This window comes from Neofelis nebulosa, chromosome 18 (assembly GCF_028018385.1).
Source record: "Neofelis nebulosa isolate mNeoNeb1 chromosome 18, mNeoNeb1.pri, whole genome shotgun sequence".
NCBI lineage: Eukaryota > Metazoa > Chordata > Mammalia > Carnivora > Felidae > Neofelis > Neofelis nebulosa.
Window position 1 is genome coordinate 16,080,822 of NC_080799.1, and position 6,363 is coordinate 16,087,184.

The window sequence follows — 6,363 nt, forward strand, 5'->3', positions numbered from 1 at the left end:
TGGCACTGGCCAATTTAGCAGTTTAAAGGTATAAGCTCTTCAAAATGTGGGCAATTCCTCTGATTTTCTGGGTCTGTCTTTGCTCCCAGGGCCCTTCAGATGAAATAAATTCACTTCTCCCAAGGAACTCTCAAAAACACACTCCCTACTGAGGGTGGATCTGTCTATATTTCTAGGACTCATATCTGAAATCCTCCTTTAAATCCTTCCCCTCCCTAGGCTACCTCCCACCCATCTGCAGGGGTAGCAAACACGGATCTCAGTGGGGCAGACAGCCAGTTTGCATGAGGGAAGGAGGCCTGTTAACATGGGGGCTGGTGTGACTTGTGACAAACTGAAAGGCATTCATATTTGCAAGTTCTTAAAACTGTCCTGGTCAAATCAAATGCATGAACTGGAAGTCCAGTTCAGTCACCTATAGCCAATGTGGGATGTTTGATCCTCACCATATGGTATAAACTGCTTAGGTGTGAACAAAAGGGCCTTTCCCAACCTGGCTTCCCACAGCTTGCCCTTCGAGTCCAGCCACTCCCACCTACGTCCCTACACTCTGCTTACATGACATACTTTTATGCATGCCCTCCCTGGTCACCTTTGCGTGTGCATTCTTTTTGTTCCCCAGCATTTATCAAACACCTAATGCAGCAGGCACTAAAATAGGTGCTGAGGAAACAAACGTGAACAAGAGTTTCTGACCTCATGGAGTTTACAGGGTCGTGAGAGACATATACATTAGATAATTACCAGCCTGTGATAAGGGATATGAGAGCAGTACAGGGTGTGACTGAAACGTACACAAAGAGCACCTTGCCAGATCAGGGAGAGCAGGTTTGGGAAGGCTTTTCAGAGGAGCAGATATTAGCTGCAGCTGAAGGGGAGCTGAAGAAGCAAGGATGAGGGTGAAAGGGTAAGGGAGGGTGTAGGGAGAGGGCTTCCTAGAAGAAGCAGCAGCACTTGTAAAGGTCCCTAAGGAAACTGACATTCCATGTGATTTGAGACTAAGGATGTGAGAAGGGTGGCATAAGATAAAACTGGGAAGGTGAGCAAAGTCCAGATCTTCCCAAGCTTTGTGGCCAAACAAAGGAGTTCAGATTTTGTCCTAAGGGCAATGGGCAGCCACCAACAGTTTTTAGTCAAAGACCGTTTGGACCCAAATTTGCCTTTTAGAAGAATCACTCTGGCTTCAGTGTGGAGGACAGGCTGACGTAGCAAGCCTGGAGGTAAAGAGAACAATTACAGGGTCATCATAATAAACCAGCCAGAGATGATGGTGGCCTGGCCTGAGGAACAACACTGGGGTGGAAAGCATGGACCAGACTTGGGAGACAGAAGTGACATACCTCAGAGATTGATTATGAGATTAGGAGGAGGTGTCAATGATGAACGTGGAGCGCCCTGATCTAGTCATCCTTTGAGCTTAATTCTCTCATTAGCCCTCATGGACCTTCCAGGCACCTTTCTACCTGCTGCCCCAGCACTCTGTCCCACTGCTAGTTTAGCACAGCGTATTGTTTAACGGTGACAGGTTGTTCGTCCTATTTCCTTGTTATGTTGGGCAGGGACCCTGTGTCAGTCAGGGTCAAATTAGGAGATGGAAGCCATACAGTAATTTTAACAGCTTAAGTTTAATGTGTAGAATTACACACTACACAAGAAATTTCAGTAAAGACAACTCTAAAGAATATAGGATCAGCAGATATAAGGTTCATTGACCACCTCTGAGGCTGGGGTAGAGCACTAGGCCTGAGAACCAGACCCAGTTGGAGAGGACGTGGCTGTGGAAATTGGATGGCACAGTTGCTTGGTGCTGTGCCAATGGTAGTTGCTGGAAATTTGCCCTCCAGAATTTGCTGGAAACCTACCTTCTGAGGTCCCAAAGAAAGCCATTTCATAGAAAGGTGTCTCACTGGAGGCACCCTCCTACAAAGACAACTAAAGGGTGTTGCAGGGGAAAGCTGCTGGGTGCTGCTTACCACTATTACTACAGAAGCCAGGCTCTGGAAGAACTACATGAGCTGCAGAGTCGTGGCACTGGAAAAGCCTTCTGTGTTGCAGGAGCTGGGCACTGAGGAATCCATACATACTTCTGGAACCACTGAAACACACCAGAATAAGAAGGAAAACCCCTTCCTCATGCAATCGCTCTCCAGAGCCCACAGCTGACAAAGCTTAACATTGTGTCACCTGACAAAGGAAAAATTACTTTTTAAAAAAGTTTATTGGGGTGCCTGGGTGGTTCAGTCGATGAAGCGTCCGACTCTGGCTCAGGTCATGATCTTGAGGTTCATGAGTTTGAGCCCCGCATTGGGCTCTGTGTTGACAGCTCAGAGCCTGGAGCCTGCTTCAGATTCTGTGTCTCCCTCTCTGCCCCTTCCCCACTCACACTCCGTATCTTTCTCTCTCTCAAAAATAAGTAAACATTTTTTAGAAGTTTATTTAATTATTTTGAGAGAGAGAGAGAGAGAGAGAGAGAGAGAGAGATAGTGTAGGTGGGGGAAGGGCAGGGAGAGAGGTAGAGAGAGAATCCCAAGCAGGCTCTTGTGCAGTGCAGAGCCCAACACAGGGCTCGATCCCATGAACCATGGGATCATGACTTGAGCCGAGATCAAAAATTGGATGTCTAACTAAGCCACCCAGGCGCCCTGGAAACATTACTTTTAAATGGCCCAGCTCTGTTTTTGCACAAGCAAGCAATGAAGAGTGAATTTGGAGCCAAGAGGCAATAAATTGGTAAGCAGCACAGACCCCTTCTTGTTTATCCTCGCTGCTGGAGTACCACAGGGGGCTAGAAGTCAACATGTCAAGAAAAGTTCAGAATGAAGAAATGTAAATTCAAGTTCTTTGTCTGTTTTTAAATTTTGTTGTTGTTGATGATGAGTTTCATCAACTCATCAGATACATGATTTGCAAATATTTTCTCCCAGTTTTTTTCATTCTCTTGAGAGTGTCCTTTGAAGTACAAAAGTTTTCAATTTTGATGAAGTTCGGTTTATCTATTTTTTCTTCTGTTGCTTGTGCTTTTAGGGTCATATCCAAGAAATCATTGCCAAATCCAACTTTTCTCCTATGTTTGCTTCTAAGAGTTTTATAAAGTCAGGTCTCATGTTTAGGTGTTTGATTTACTTTAATTTTTGTATGTAATGTAAGGTAAGGGGTCAACTTCATTCTTTTGCATGTGAATATCCTGTTTACTTAGCACCATCTGTTAAAAAGTACTTAACCATATATGCAAGGGCTTATTTCTGGGCTCTCCATTCTTTTCCATTGATCTATATGTCAGCCTTATTCCAGTACCACAGTTTTTAAAAAAAAATTTTAATGTTTATTTATTTTTGAGAGGACAAGAGACAGAGTGTGAGTGGGGGAGGGGAAGAAAGAGAGGGAGACACAGAATTTGAAGCAGACTCCAGCTCTACACTGTCAGCACAGAGCCCAACACGTGGCTTGAACTCATGAACTTTGAGATTGTGACCTGAGCTGTAGTCGGACACTTAACCGACTGAGCCAACCAAGGGCCCCCCCCAGTTTTTTTTTAAGTTTTGTTTATTTTGAGACAGAGAACAAGACAGTGCATGTGAGTGGGGGCAAGGGCAGAGAGAGAAGGAGAGAGAATCCTGAGTGCAAAGCCAGACGTGGGGCACAAACCCATGAACCATGAGATCATGACCTGAGCCAAAACCAAGAGTCTGATGCTTAACCCACTGAGCCACCCAGGCATACCACCATACTATTCTGATTACTTTAGCTTTGTAGTTTGTTTTGAAATAAGGGAGTGGGCCTCCAAATATTTTTTTTTTTCAAGATTGTTTTGGCTATTCAAGATCCCTTCATATTCCATATGAATTCTAGGATGGGATTTTTCTACATCTGAAATAAAAATTATTATGTTGTGATGGGGATTGCATCAAATCTGAGGATCACTTTGGGTAGTGTGGAAATCTTAATTTTTCTATTTATTTACACCTTCCTTAATTTTCAGCAATGTTTTGTAGTTTTCAATGTACAATTCTTTTGACTTCTTGATCAGATTTGTTCCTAAGTATTTTATTCTTTTTGAGGCTATTGTAAATGGAATGTTCTCGATTTCCTTTTTAGAATGTTACCATTGCTGATGAAAAATGTGACTGATTTTTCAATGTTGATTTTTGTATCCTGGGATTTTGCTGAATTTATTAGTTATAGCGTTTGTGTGTGTGTGTCTGTGTGTGTGTGGGGTGGCTCTTTAGACTTTTCTACATATAAAATCATGTTATCAGCAAACAGGGATGATTTTGGGGTGCCTGGGTGGCTCAGTTGGTTAAGCATCCAACTTCGGCTCAGCTCATGATCTCCCAGTTCGTGGGTTCAAGTCCTGCACTGGGCTCTGTGCTGACAGCTCAGAGTCTGGAGCCTGTTTTGGATTCTGTGTCTCCCTCTCTCTCTGCCCCTCCCCCATTCACACTCTGTCTCTCTCTCAAAAAAAATAAATAAATAAATGAACATTAAAAAAAAGAATGTGTGGTTAATTTCAACATATTTGTGAATTTTCACACTTCCTTCTGTTAATGATTTCTAGTATCATTCCATTGAAATCAGAAAAGAAATTATGTATGATTGCAAACTCTTTAAAGTTACTGGGGCAGCTAGGTAGCGTCTCACTTCAGCTAAGGTGATGATCTTGCGGTTTGTGGGTTCAAGCCCCACATCAGGCTCTGTGCTGACAGCTCAGAGCCTGGACCCTGCTTCGGATTCTGGGTCTTCCTCTCTCTGCCTCTCTCTCTCTCAGAAATAAAGAAATAAAACAAAATAAAATAAAATAAAATAAAATAAAATAAAATAAAATAAAATAAAATAAGACTTGTTTTCTGGCTTAACATATAGTCTATCCTGGAGAACATTCCATGGGCACTTGAGAAAAATGTGTATTCTGCTTTTGTTGGTTCAACTGTTCTATGCATGTCTGTTAGGTTTAATTGGTTTATAGTGTTGTTCAAGTCTTCTATTTTATTACTGATCTTTTGTCTGATTGTTCTATCTATTATTGCAAGTGGTCACTGATATGTCCAACTATTGTAGAGCTGTTTATTTCTCCCTTCAATTCTTTCAATGTTTGTTTCATATACTTTGGATTTCTGGTATTTTGTACATGTATGTTTATAATTATGGTAACTTCTTGCGAAGTTATCATCAATATAATGCCCTTCTTTGTCACTTGCAACAATTATTGACATAAGGTCTGTTTTGTCTCATATTAGTTTAGCTACCTTAGCTCTCTTCTTCTGGTTACCATACGTGAAATCTCTTTTCCATTCTTTCATTTTCAACCTATTTGCGTCAGATCTGAAATGAATGTCTTGGGCTTTTCCTCCTGCTCCTCCAACCCCAGTGCCACTCCGGCTGTACCACGCTGGCTCAGAGCTCTCTGCTCCTGTTGAACTAGCACCACTGTTGTCTCTCTCCAGCTGCAGACATCATTATCTACCAGGACTTCATCAGCCATGATGAGATATTCTCCAACAACTACAAAATCCAGATCATGGACAGGCTATGCCTGGAAGTGAAGGGATCAGTAGGACAGAGGGTAACACTGATGACTGGTTCATTGGTGGAAATGCCTCTGATGAAGGCCCCAAAGGTGAAGGTACCAAAAGGACATTAACCACTGGTGTTGATGTTGTCATGAACCATCACTTGCAGGAAACCAGATTCACAAAAGAAGCATATAAGAAGTACATAGAAGATTACATGAAGTCAATCAACGGCAAACTTGAAGAACAGAGGCCAGAAAGACTAACAACTTTTATGAGAGGGACTGCAAAACAAATCAAGCACACCCTTGCTAATTTCAAAAAAACTACCAGTTCTTTATTGGTGAAAACATGAATCTAGATGGCATGGTTGCTCTGTTGGACTATTGTGAGAATAGTGTGACCTCATACCTGATTTTTTTAAATGATGGTTTAGAAATGGAAAAATGTTGGGGCACCTGAGTGGCTCAGTTGGTTGAGCGTCCGACTTCAGCTCAGGTCATGATCTTCTGGTCTGTGAGTTCAAGCCCCACATCAGGCTCTGTGCTGACAGCTCAGAGCCTGGAGTCTGCTTTGGATTCTGTGTCTCCTGCTCTCTGCTCCTGCCCTGCTCGTGCTCTGTCTCTCTCTCTGTCTCAAAAATAAATAAACATTAAAATTTAAAAAAAAAAATGGAAAAATGTTAACAAATCTGGCTATGACTTTGGATATATCACCTGTTGTCATAACTGGCTTCTGCTTTTCATCCACACAAACCAGGACTTAGACGAATAGGATTGATGTCATCTTGAGCACTTCAATAATTTTGACTTCAATTTATTTGGAGCAGAGGCATTGTTTTTAAGAAAAAAAAAAT

General features: G+C 42.2%; 1 pseudogene; it reads left to right on the plus strand.

Moving 5' to 3' along the window:
• Positions 1-307: 307 nt before the first annotated feature.
• Positions 308-5,951, plus strand: LOC131501595 (translationally-controlled tumor protein-like; annotated as a pseudogene).
• Positions 5,952-6,363: the final 412 nt, after the last annotated feature.